Source organism: Macrobrachium nipponense, chromosome 3, assembly GCF_015104395.2.
Source record: "Macrobrachium nipponense isolate FS-2020 chromosome 3, ASM1510439v2, whole genome shotgun sequence".
In the NCBI taxonomy this organism is placed as follows: domain Eukaryota; kingdom Metazoa; phylum Arthropoda; class Malacostraca; order Decapoda; family Palaemonidae; genus Macrobrachium; species Macrobrachium nipponense.
In genome coordinates, this window is record NC_087202.1 from 100,873,894 (window position 1) to 100,886,711 (window position 12,818).

The 12,818-nt window shown below is 38.8% G+C and overlaps 1 protein-coding gene across 1 annotated transcript in view; it reads right to left on the reverse strand.

Moving 5' to 3' along the window:
• Positions 1–12,818, reverse strand: part of LOC135221919 (uncharacterized) — a 52,859-nt gene that overhangs the window by 16,708 nt on the left and 23,333 nt on the right. The window lies entirely within an intron of this gene.

Genomic DNA, 12,818 nt, shown 5'->3' on the forward strand with positions numbered 1-12,818 from the left:
AAATAAAATGTAAAATAAAAAGCTAAATTTACGCAACAGAAGACAGTTCAACAGATATAAATCCGGTCCTCTTTAAAATTAATAACACAAATAAATCATGGACTGACTTTCTCCTTTGGTAGTTAATTAAGAGGTAGAGTATTTTGTGTACTCTGATAAAATACTTCAATGCATTCCTCAAGAATTCTACTTTAATCATTTACTTTAACTTCAACCTTAATAAAAGGAACTAGCAACCGATGCAAAATCTCTGTTAATTGAATATTTAGCTATTATGACATCATTTCTAGATATCAATGCTGGAAGCATAGTTAACCATAACCTTAGTTAGAAAAATGACTGCTACAGAATAGCAGTCGGTATGATGGAAGAATTACGTTAATAACTAGTAGACTTTATGTGAGGAATAACAAAGTAAAACATATATGAGTCATGTGAGCCTATTTGCATTCTGTTTGAACCTCTGTAAGTCGAATGATTAATTAGATGATTAGGAAGCCCATTCCATATTTTGGTCACAGCTGGAATACAGAATCTAGGAAACTGTAGTAATGACCCTCACAAAAGAAAAGGCAAGAACTGTATAACTACCAGTACAACTGGTACTAAGTGGTGGATGTTGTGGCCTGGGTACATCTCAATGGAATTACCAGTATACCTAGTACTAAATGGTGGATGGTACAGCCTGGGAAGATCCAAATGGAATTACCAGTGTACCTAGTACTAAATGGTGGACGGTACATCCTAGGAAGATATAAATGGAATTACCAGTATACCTAGTACTAAATGGTGGATGGTACAGCCTGGGAAGATCCAAATGGAATTACCAGTGTACCTAGTACTAAATGGTGGATGGTACATCCTAGGAAGACCTAAATGGAATTACCAGTATACCTAGTACTAAATGGGGGATGGTGCAGCCTGGGAAGATCTAAATGGAAAAGAAGATTAGAATAATGAACAATTGTATGAAGAATGCAAATTCTGTGAACTGAATGACATTGGTGAAGATTAATGGTAGGATTTCGCATAAGAAATTCAACTGAACTGAAGCTTTTGCTCAACAATTTAAGAAAAAAGTCAGTAGAGGAACAATATCCAAAACTTCTAATGAAAAAACTTTTTTCCTGAGTAACGACAGTTTTCCGAAAATCTTGAAAGATTTTTCGGTAGAAAGGAGAATTTTGTTTTTTGTTTCTTCATAATCACATAAGTCAAAAGCCGATTTTACTTTGTATACACGTAATTTTAGTTTTCATTATTATAAAATTTCTTTTGCATTTTCTATTTACTCTTTCATGTGTTAGTAGCTATAAATTTTCAACCTTAAGTTTGACTTGCATTTCCTCTTTATCTAATCGTATTTCCTTCAATAATCTTTTTACCCATGGGTCATTTTTAGTACGATAATCTATTTTGCTGTACTATGAATTTTTTTTAAAATATTCTATTGCATTATCAAGGATTTCTATAGTCTATTTTACTGTATTATCAAGGATTTGTATAATTTTGTCATTTGTCATCAATTTCAGCGTGTCCGTGAATTTGTTTATGTCGGAAGCGTCCAAAACAAAGTATCTTGCCTATGCTTGACAAGTGTGTGTATATATATATATAGTATATATATATATATATATATATATATATATATATATACATATATATATATATATATATGTGTGTGTGTGTGTGTGTGTGTGCATGAAATAAAAGCTTATGAAGATGACTCGTTAAAACAACAAAGATGAAATGGGATAGGACTTCATACAAGAAACAGCCGTCTACAGTTACCTCGAGCAACTGGCTACACCAAGGAGGGGCTAACGTAATAAACAAGAGTGACTAAATTCCTTCAGTTTTTCTTTTGAATCTCTTTAGAATTAGAACATCTTGTGCAGAGTGGGGTGAAGAGTGTACAGACCTGAGATTAAATCAGTCAACAATAAATTTAAAGCCTCTTATTAAGCTGCTATGGGACCAATCAACCCTGAGGATATTGTGCGATTGGAACCTCAAAACTTCATTTGAAGAGGCAATGCATTAACACCCTAAAGCAATTTTCTTTGTATCGTATAATTGACTTGGATTTTTTATCTATTTCTCAATTTGTTAATTTATTTTTTCTTTTCTAATAACTGATCTCTTCTTTCTGTATTTCCTATTACCTTCTGTTACTTCTCTCAAACAAACAACATTTTATGTTCTTTGGAATCTTGAATTTCAAGTCACTAGACCCGGTAGACTTGTTCCATATCAACAGGGCTCACCACCTGAATAATCATATCCAGTCACTGATCTAAATACTATTCTAAAGTTTTTTTAATATTTTCAAATGCTAAGCCGTTCATCTGTTACCATTTATTACAATTCTTACTTATATCTTTCGACAGATTTGCTAATTATAAAAGTACTTCAGCTTTTGATGGCGTAACCAACACTTCTATCCATAACTTGAAATATCCACACGAGGTTTTCGTTGGGTTTGTTGTTTTCTTAAAGCCAAGATCCATAGGATAACTCGACTTTGGACATCTCTCAAAACATGGAAGCTAAATGTGGCTAAGAGCAGGAATAGGTCTCATGACTATGGTCTTGAATAAATACTTCCTATTTATATCATACAAATTAATTTCAGTATATATATATATATATATATATATATATATATATATATATATATATATATATCATAATAATAATAATTTCCCAATGGATCTTTCTTGTCTCAATATTTATTGTACACTCCCCGCCCCGGGGTGACATCATGCGATCTGGGAATTCCGAACGCTTCTAAGGCTTCCGACGACTTTAAGACAATCGCCAGGCTCTGTAGCCTTTGGATTCTTTGCACAATATTAAAGAAAAGGCCACTTCCCCAAAGATCAATAAGCTCACGTTCTTGAAGATGAATTCCGGAGGCTTCTGGGGCTTCCAAAAGTTTCCAGACGGTTTCGAGACTCTGAAGCCTTTGGATTTTTTATGAAGAAGGAATGGGAGTTGGTCCTTCCTGGAGACAAAATGCTTCAAAGATTTCTTTGGAGGAAGCGGATCCGGCAAGAGCTGAAGACGGCTTCACAGGATCCTGGAGTCATTATGAAGACGATATATTCCAAATTTACGTTGAACAGAAAACTAGCAGCAGAAAGACCATTCCCATCTAGCAGACATCCTACAACATACAACGCTACGCTGAAAACAACCATAACAACGGCAACAACACCTTTTAAATCCCGTGCTTTCTCCCCAACCCCCAACCCAAACTACTCCCCCTATTCCCGTAAACCGTATACTACCTGTATTCCTAATTCTGTTTTGTTTGTGACCACCAAAACACGTGGATTATGTTTTCATTATCTTTCACAAACTATGTTTTTGTTATGAATTTGACTGTATTGTAACTTATGTAACTGCAAATCAATTAAAATTGTTTATTTTGTACTTATTATTATTGTAATGATTTATTGTATTACTGTAGTATTATTGTTGTTTTGGACGCTACATATCCGTCGGCACACCTGTATCAAAACAACAGGACGCTATGTCCAGATATATATATATAATATATATATATATATATATATATATATACTATATAATATATATATATATATATATACTGAATGCCAATTGAATCACCATATATCCACAGAGGGAGAGTATTTTGCATTCATTTCTTTATGTATATTCAGGTATGAACATTAACCGCTCTCCACTCAAAAGCTGAAGACATTTATCTTTTGAGAGTGAGGAATAAAAACCTGCAATAAATGTTTACGTACTGACGTATGAACGGCATGTCATTAGGAAATAGTCACAAAACTTCAAACAAACAGCACGTAGGTGAGGAGATATTTATATGTTATTAAAATAGCCCACGCCCTAAAACTTAAATCCAAAGGCAGGTGACAGGGTGTCTTCCCCGAGAGAGAGAGAACTGCATCTCGCTGCTCTTTCCCGGGGAAAATAAAGAGATCTTCATCCGCATTTTACCCACCCACGTAAATGACTGCCGGCACGACGAAGGAGGCGGCGGCCTGAGGAGGAGGAGGAGGAGGAGGAGGAGCTGTAGTAGCCGAGGAGGAGGAGGATGAGGGGGAGGTGGGCTGCTGGAAGTCGATGAGGCCGATCTTACTCAGCAGACGCTGGTGCTTCCGGGATCTGGTTCGGCAACACGATAGATATTATCATCCATCACACCTGCTCTTTCCTAACTTCAGGAATAGTACCATGACCATTATACTGGAGGGCAAAATGGTTTCATGTTCTGAATGTATTCAGAGTTTTATAGAGCCCTGGAGCGATGTTCTATAAAACTCACTATAACATGAACATTGAAGCCATGGATAAAATCCTTCACGTTACTGAACATATTGTGCACTACCAAAAAAATATCACAAAGCCTTGGAGAGTGCCAGCCCTCACTCGGCAAGAATCTCTGCAAACCTGAATTATTTTTGGGTATCAAAACTATTGCTGAGTCCTACATTCCACACCTGGTCTCGTAAATCACGTGACTTGTTATTGGTATCAAGACATCATAGATATCTACAAAATGACTGACGCCAGTCAATTAATAACTATTTGCTGTTCTCATGAATAAATTAATTACATGTCCATCTATCTAATTCATATTTTTTTACTAGCACATTTTTATACAACATAACATGGAGGAATATTTCAAATTACAAATGTACCCATTTATTACTCATATCAAATATTAAATAAAAGAATATGTCACTAAAGATTTTTCATTTTTAAAACTCATGTTGAATTGCAACAGCGATAAGGTGAGAGAAAGACAGACAGACAGAATACAGGATTTAGGCCAAAGGCCAAACGCTGGGACCTATTAGGTCACTCACCACTGAAGAGGAAATTGACAGTAAGAAGGTTTGAAAAGTGCAACAGGAGGAAAACCTCGCAGTTGCCCTATGAAACTTTTTTTTTATTAGAGGGTGGAAAGGCAGGTGGAAGAAAGAGAATGCGAACGGAGGTACAGTAAAAAGAATGAAAAAGGTTGCAGCCGAAGACATTTAAGTAATGCCTACAGTGCACCGCGTGAGGTGCACTGACGACACTACCGTCTTACGAGAGAGAGAAAGAGAGAGAGAGAGAGAGAGAGAGAGAAAAGTACAGTACGACCTGAGATGCTCGACGATGGTAGACCTGCGGGTGTGGTCGAGACCGAGATTGCAAGCTCTGCAGAGCAAGCGCCCGCCCCTCTCTCCCAGGACGCAGCCGAACTCCCAGATGCGATCCTCGGGCGTGATGTTCTTGGCCGTGTGTGACGGCGACCTCGGACGGGAGGAGGAGGTCTTCATCGCCCGGGTTTTCATGCAGCCTCTATTAAACTCTCCAATTCACAACTGGATATCCGTCCAATGCCAGTAATTGCTGTGTTTCCAAATGTGCTTCACAACTCTTTTGAAAGGACGCTATATGAGTTGCCCTCACTTTTCTAACTTCAAGTTCATCAACAACCACAGCCTAAGTTTCCATTTGAAGAGAGATACTGCTTTCACGCACAAGAAAATCGATTTAACGCTAATCTGAAAACCTGCAATCAAATATACTTGATGTTTCACACGAATGGTGCCACCATTTAACCACGGCAAGAAATTGTTAGAATGGTCACTCTTCACTATCAAGGCACAGGTTGCCTCATATTCGCTAACGAAATGGTTCTCGTCTAACCGGAACTAAAGGGTCATGGGAGGGGGGCGTTGACGAAAAGACTGGGGGGGAGGGGGGGGGGAAGGGTGGGTTGCTACTTACGAAGACCCACACAGCAAACTCTTCGTCTACTGAATGGAAACCTGACTCATACAGGACTAAGACTCAGTTTACAATTCAGTCACAGGATAAAAATAGGCAAACAAAAACAATTAAGAAACATGCCGAAGTTTCTTCGACGCAATCAAGTTTTCGGAACAGCGTGTAATGCTGAATGAAACTCTCAGTCATGACCCACGCAACTTTCAGCCGCGAGCCAGTGGTGGCCTGTGTTGTTGGCATTAGCGGTACTAGACACTCATCATGGCTAACTTTAATCTTAAATAAAATAAAAACCACGGGGCCTAGTGGTCTGCAATTTGGTACGTTTGATGATTGGAGGGTGGAGTATCAACACATCAATTTACAGCCCTCTAGCCTCAGTAGTTTTAAGATCTGAGGGCGGACGGACAAACAAAAAGCCATCTCAATAGTTTTCTTTTACAGAAAACTAAAATCAGTTCAGTGTTTAGGACGGTTAACGTTACGGACTAGATGTATCGACAGAAAAAATAAATCACAAAAATATATCATCAGAATTTGAAGACTACTTTAGAATGAGTGAAGAAAATCAGCTTTTACTAAATAACATTAATTATGGATAATCTGAGATTTACGGCAAGATATATTTATCTGTTGATATTTTTCACAGTAAACCTACATTCAAACCATCCAACCACTTTTGTCCATCCACACTGATCTTCATTTCGACGCAAATCACAGAGGTCAGTCAGCCACATACATCATCATATTCCGACATTCTTGTTGAACTATCTCATGAGAGAGAGAGAGAGAGAGAGAGAGAGAGAGAGAGAGAGAGAGAGAGAGAGAGAGAGGGTGGGGGACCACTAAATCCCGACATGACTTCCAAGTAAAAAAAAAAAAACAAAAAAAAAAAATCACACGCACGTGCAAAACTATAGATTACACAGTTCCAGACGTAGCGCAGAGGCTCTTGCAAAATATAAAAATCAGAATGTATGAGGTACAGCATTATTGTTGCTTTATTTCTGTCAAAAGTCAATCTCTCACACCTATGATAATGAATCGGTACAACGCCGAACTAATTCGTGACGAATGAAACGAAAACATGGCGTTAACAAGGGTTCGTCTTAGGCCTACCCATGGCAAAATCAAGCGGACAACTTTTCCTAAACTCTTCGGCATGAAGACGCTCATGCTTGACTACGCAACGGCACGACGTCTACCACATGAGAAATCATTAGAAGCTGGGACGTTGTCATACTGCAGCTTTTTAATGTTAAAAAGGCCGTTTGTTCGTACTTCCATCCGCCTCTCATGTAGGCACTGAACGTTTACTCTGGCAACTCTCACTTCTGCCTCTGCCTGGAGGAAGGTAATTTTTCAAAATGAGTTGACTAAATCAAATGGCGAAATTGCTGCTTATAGTCTGACGCTAAAATGGGAAAATTAGGCACCGAACGATGATGTTAGAGTAAGGACTGGCCGATAAGTCTGGAGGGATTTATGTGTGGTAGACGTGGCTGGCAACCACACTGCGCCGCCAACCTGTAGGTGCTTCGGTTTCACGGACCACTCGCGGCCCGCAGCCACCCGCGCCCATTCCTTTATTACTGTATGAAACTTTCCTCGAGTTTGCCTCCGCGGGCGCCGGCACTCCCGAGCAGCCCATGCGTAGGTCCAGACAGGACTGTGCCGTTGGTAAATCGAGCGAATACGGCATTCCCCTTACAAATAAGATCAATAATAATGCCAGAAATTTAAGAGCGATTAGTCAGGACAATGTCAGAAGGAGGCTCTTTATTTATATATCTATTTTTTTATTCTAATAATCTTTTTCCGTAGCTTATCAGTGGAAAATGAATGGCTGAAATGCTCTTTAAGCTTTGAATCAGACTGTGGAGTATCTTCGGGGTAAGTCAGCTTAAGAGATTAAAACCTTACAAAGAACTTACAACAGTGATATTTGTTTGTATGGTGTTTTTACGTTACAACAGTGATGAAAATTGTAGTTAAATTGAATTGCGAACAAAATAATATAATACGATATATAAATAAGGAAATTCTTTTAGCGTTATTTCGAGGGAAGACTAATCAATTGCTATTTAGGAGAAACAAAGCCTTAAAATGTCCACATTTGACTATAATAAAATTAAATCCAAATTTCCAAAATGCTGGGCAGGGAACACTGTTATTTACTAAAACTGAATAGCCAAGAATGTTATCAGTCCTCCTACTTCTTTTGTCACACTCGTAATTCTTGTAAATATCCATATTAAGGCATTTATTTACGTTTCTTTTCACTTCAGTAACTGTCCTTTACAAATTTGCGTTGATCCAAAATCAACTGTTTCTGAATTGTCAGTTTTTCACTTGGTCATGAAAGTATTTTAATTCGTAAAATTTGCATCCATTGATGCACTATGGACTGTCCTTAAATAGTTCTTGATCTCTGTTATGTGCGCGAAATGGTTTTTTTTTTTTTCTTTATGCAATCTTCACACCACGAAAGGTTTCTTGATTTGGCTAAAAATTAACCAATAAAAGAGGCTTTCGCTTTCAATATCCTCCCACCATTTGTTACTAGCTATCTGCCAGACAATATATCTTGACGTTCCAGATTTCCTAAGAGCTGTATTTATGAGGAAACTGAACTTTCGCGCTAAATTCCAAGCTTGATCGAAAGCTTCTTTTGTTTACAATTAATAAACGTGGGCTTTACAGATAAAACATAAACAAAAAAAAAATATAAAAGTGTTTTGAATAACATTCCTGCTAGGCCTACGTTTCCGTCGCAGCTGTATTTCAATATTCCATTCCACGATTTTTTTTTCTACACTCACACATTATACTTCAACCATCACCTTACTTTCTAGTCATATCAACCCGGGACTGACAACGTTCCACCTCACAAAATGTTGTTGCCTTTTAAACGGAATCAGGATACGTAGACACGCCCGCGCTACCATTCACTTACGGAGAAGGAATGGCACGTAGTACGAGCACTATATATAATCCACGGTCATAACACCGACGGAGAAAACACGATTCGGTCCTTCTTGGTTTTGCGCAGGAATCAATACTGAAAGCCGCAACTGTTACTGCGGCCTTCACCACGCTAGCCTGCGGGCCGCAGGCCCCCGCACTATCCCAAGTGACATGCTCATTGACACAACTCTTCTGACACTGTGCAAGTGCCAAAAAGACCATTGCTGCAACCTTAGACTTTAGTGCACTCATCAGTTTCATACAGTGACATCGACACGCAAACTCAACAAGTTGGAGATAAGTAGCGACATTAAACCATCTCCTCGTCCACGTTCGAGTACCCGAGACAGAAAGAGGATGCACGGATTTGTATTCTCTATCCTGCGCAGGCAGAAAGTCAAGGACTAACGGGACAAGCAAAGCTTTAGAGGGAGAATATGGTGACAACTGTGAAGAATTAATGAACAAGAAACGAACTACGCGATGGCAATCACAATGACATTAACTATGTTAGTTATAACTATTCTTTTACGTCCAGCAAGGCCTCAACAACAAAATACATAACGTTATCATTCTCCCCCAAATTAACTAAAGCCTTTGCATGTTACATTCATAAAAAAAATGGTATCTAGAAATATCCCCTTACACATTTTTACGTATCTCTAAAATTCAGAGGTACTTATTTTTATAGTCTATTCTAAGCAATGAGATCGCCTTACATTCTGGAGTCGGGTTTCCTCATCCTGAGAATGATGTCCCTTCATTATCAACGCAAAACGCTCCGAGATTATTATCTTCTCCCTATACCCACCGCCACCTTGCATGCAACAGACGTAAAGAGGTGACTATCTTTTCTGGAGTTATGCGGCTTTGCTGCTTGCATTCTTGGCATGCCCTGATTGGAAGCCTTTTCACAATGACTGAATTTTGGTTCTAGCTTGTTGAGATCAATTGCGCCATTGCTGTAGGTATACCCAATTTGCCCTTTCACTCTTGGTCATTTATTTACAACGAGGCCATCCTTGATTCAAAAAGAATAAAAAATTCAGACCACCTGAGGAATCTCTATTTGAAAAAGGTAGAAAATGATAGCCGTAAAAGTGGTTTGTTTTTGACAGTGTGGAAAAAAATGTTGCTGGGAGCGTTTAATGGTTTAACCTGGAGAGAAACGTAAAAATTCGTGCTCTAAAAGAAGAATGATTCAGAAAGATGTACTTCCATAAGTTCATTTAGAATATATCGACCCGGGCCCTAAAAGGCTTCTATTTGTAGGGAGATAAAGGGCCACTGTTATTACAAAAGATCCGTTTTCGTCGGGTGTCAAAAGCTTCCTTCCTTTCCCCAATCTTGTATAGTTAGTTATTTCATGCCTTGTTTAAAATCCCTACCATCAGATGTTCGATTTCGTCTATTTGAGACGCACAAGGAACAGTTGTCATAATGATCTGAATGGCCTACAATGCCGGCAGTAATTGAGAAAACTCGGTTTTAAGATTCAGAGAATAAATCCGGAAACATACAGAGATATTAGCTCCAGCGATCTAGAGGGAGCATCTGGAAAATGTTCTTGCTAGTGTAAAGGAATGGACGATATTTTAGTAACTAAAATTAAACGAATTTATGTTGTTGGGAGAAAAAATCAGAAGCCTTCGATGACTATTAAGAATAATCTAGTACACATTACCGATGAGGTCCGTAATTATGTGTGTTACACGACTGTAATGTCTGTAACTAAAACATTGATGTTGTACAGTTAGTACATATCATCTTTAAAAAATACTAGATGATTGTTCTGTTAAGAAACTTGAGATTTAATGCATAATTAAATTAAAGCGAGGACAGCTACAACTCTATCCCATAATCTGCCCAAGATACAACTTAGGATGTTGTAAGTATACTAAATAGAGCGGCAGGATTGATAGTGTTTTAAATGTCATGACTCATCAACCTGTCCATACTGGACGACAAAAGTATTCAGGGGATTTGTTGTGCAAAATGCATCCCACGAATGGTGTTAATACAAAACTAGTTACAGAGCCATGATGCATTTCGAAATGCAGGCTCCAATTTGATATTAGGAGAACTGACAATATTAAGTCTTCCAAGGAAAAGTGAAAGGCTTCCATATTTTCTGTGAAAAGGGGAGCTAGGGGTGGCCTGAACATATCCTTCTCACAATCCCTAATAGTACGTGACAGTGTCAGCTGGGATATTGTGGGCACCCGAAAACTTGCAGGGCCCAGACCTACTTGGACGAAAACTATGAGATCTGTGGAAGATAAAGGACAGGAAAGACAAGAGTGGCAGTATTTCACATAGACCATTTGCGTCACGCAGTTGGTCGATGATGATGATGCATCTTACAAAGAATGACGTAACACTTGACTCCACTCTGAAGTGTGTTGGCTAAACAGAACTCCAAAACATGCCACCTGTTAGGAGTGTTGTTAGCAGAATACAAGAAATGCAAGCAAATTGCAAAGCAGACAGACACTCCTGCTGATATGTAATTAAGGTGGAAGTGTTTGTAGTTGTTGACGAAAGTAACAATTACCGGTGTAAATTTCTTTGCGTTCATTATGCGATTCATCAGAACATGAAGCTGGAACTAGCCTAGACTGCAAATAAGGTTATGCTCACAAATTGCATTAAACGTGAGATATTTTAATCTCACTTTTCAAACTTCATTCACAATAATTCAGATTCACTTACTTGTGGTAGCATTCATTGCATTATCATATTCAAGTACCTTATCCTCATACATAAATTTTTAAGAACTGTTTCTTTTGTGAGGGTCCTATAATAGCAAGAAAACATTTTAAAAACAATGCTAACCTATAATTAGATAAATTTCGTTTGAAAAAAAAAACCCTTATGGCAGCCATTACTGAATAATCGTATTAAGGTAATGTTCCCGTGGCCCCTGCCCCGCGCACCTCCACCGCCCCCCCCCCCCCCACCCCCCCCAAAGGAAAAAAAAAAAAATAGTGTCTAGGCCAGCCTTTCATGTCACCCTTGTGTCTACCAAACGCTGGACATGATGGGGTACGGTTGGGGTTGATGGGGGGGGGGGGGGGGGGGGGGGAGTTATTCAGGTTTAGATCAACGTTTTCCAGCCGTCTGGAAAGCATGAGTGGTCAAACCGATGGCCACGGAAGGGTATCTTTGAATTAACAGAGTGAGCTAAACACCACGTGAGGGAGTCACAGGTGTGACGTCGTCCCCTTGACACTTTTAGCCAGCGCCAAGCCGCCAACAAGAAGACATATTATATTAGTCTGGGACAAGATGTGCCAAACCTGTTTGGTAGGACTGAGGACATAACACGAGCGCAATCATTCTAACTTTAATTATATTGAAGGCAAACTGGATAAACGACCCAATTTACGTAACCCCCCGGCCCAAACAGTCAGACTAAAATCTCTTGAATCTGAACATATTCAGCCGGTTGGCAACTCCAGCGCAGCTGTCAGTGTACGCTGAGCAAAAGACCCTGTCATATTTTTGGTTATTAACCCAGTGATGTATCGAACTTTGTCAAAGTTCAGAGTAAAGTCGTGTCAAGTGAAGTAGACCACCATGCGAAGGGCTAGTACTAACTACAGCGTCCCAAGAAGCTTCCTCCATATTTAGTACTAGCACCTTGGAGTAGGAGACAAATGTGGATACATAGCGGGTTAATACCATATCCATAATACCCTTTCCTGTTTGCAAAGGATAAGCCACACCACTTGAAATGCATCTAATCAAGAAGTGGTTCCCAAAATTGGTTAGGAAACATAGCTGTCTGTCTGTATAGAAAAGAGCCTCACGAGCGCAGGAGAATTTAGGAAGGATTTAAGGGAAAATTTTATGACTTGACAAAAAGGAAAGCGTGATGGGGAAGTTTTAAATATATATCTGATTACCTACGTAGGTCAACAAGTAAGTGATAAGGCAGGTTAAGAAGTAGATATGAATGTCAGTTACTCGAAGAAAAAATAATTACGATACAAAATGGTTTTTCGGTTGCAATATGTAGAGTAAAGAGTTGAGAATTCAGTGGCTAAACAATATGAAAAGCACTGTAAAAACTT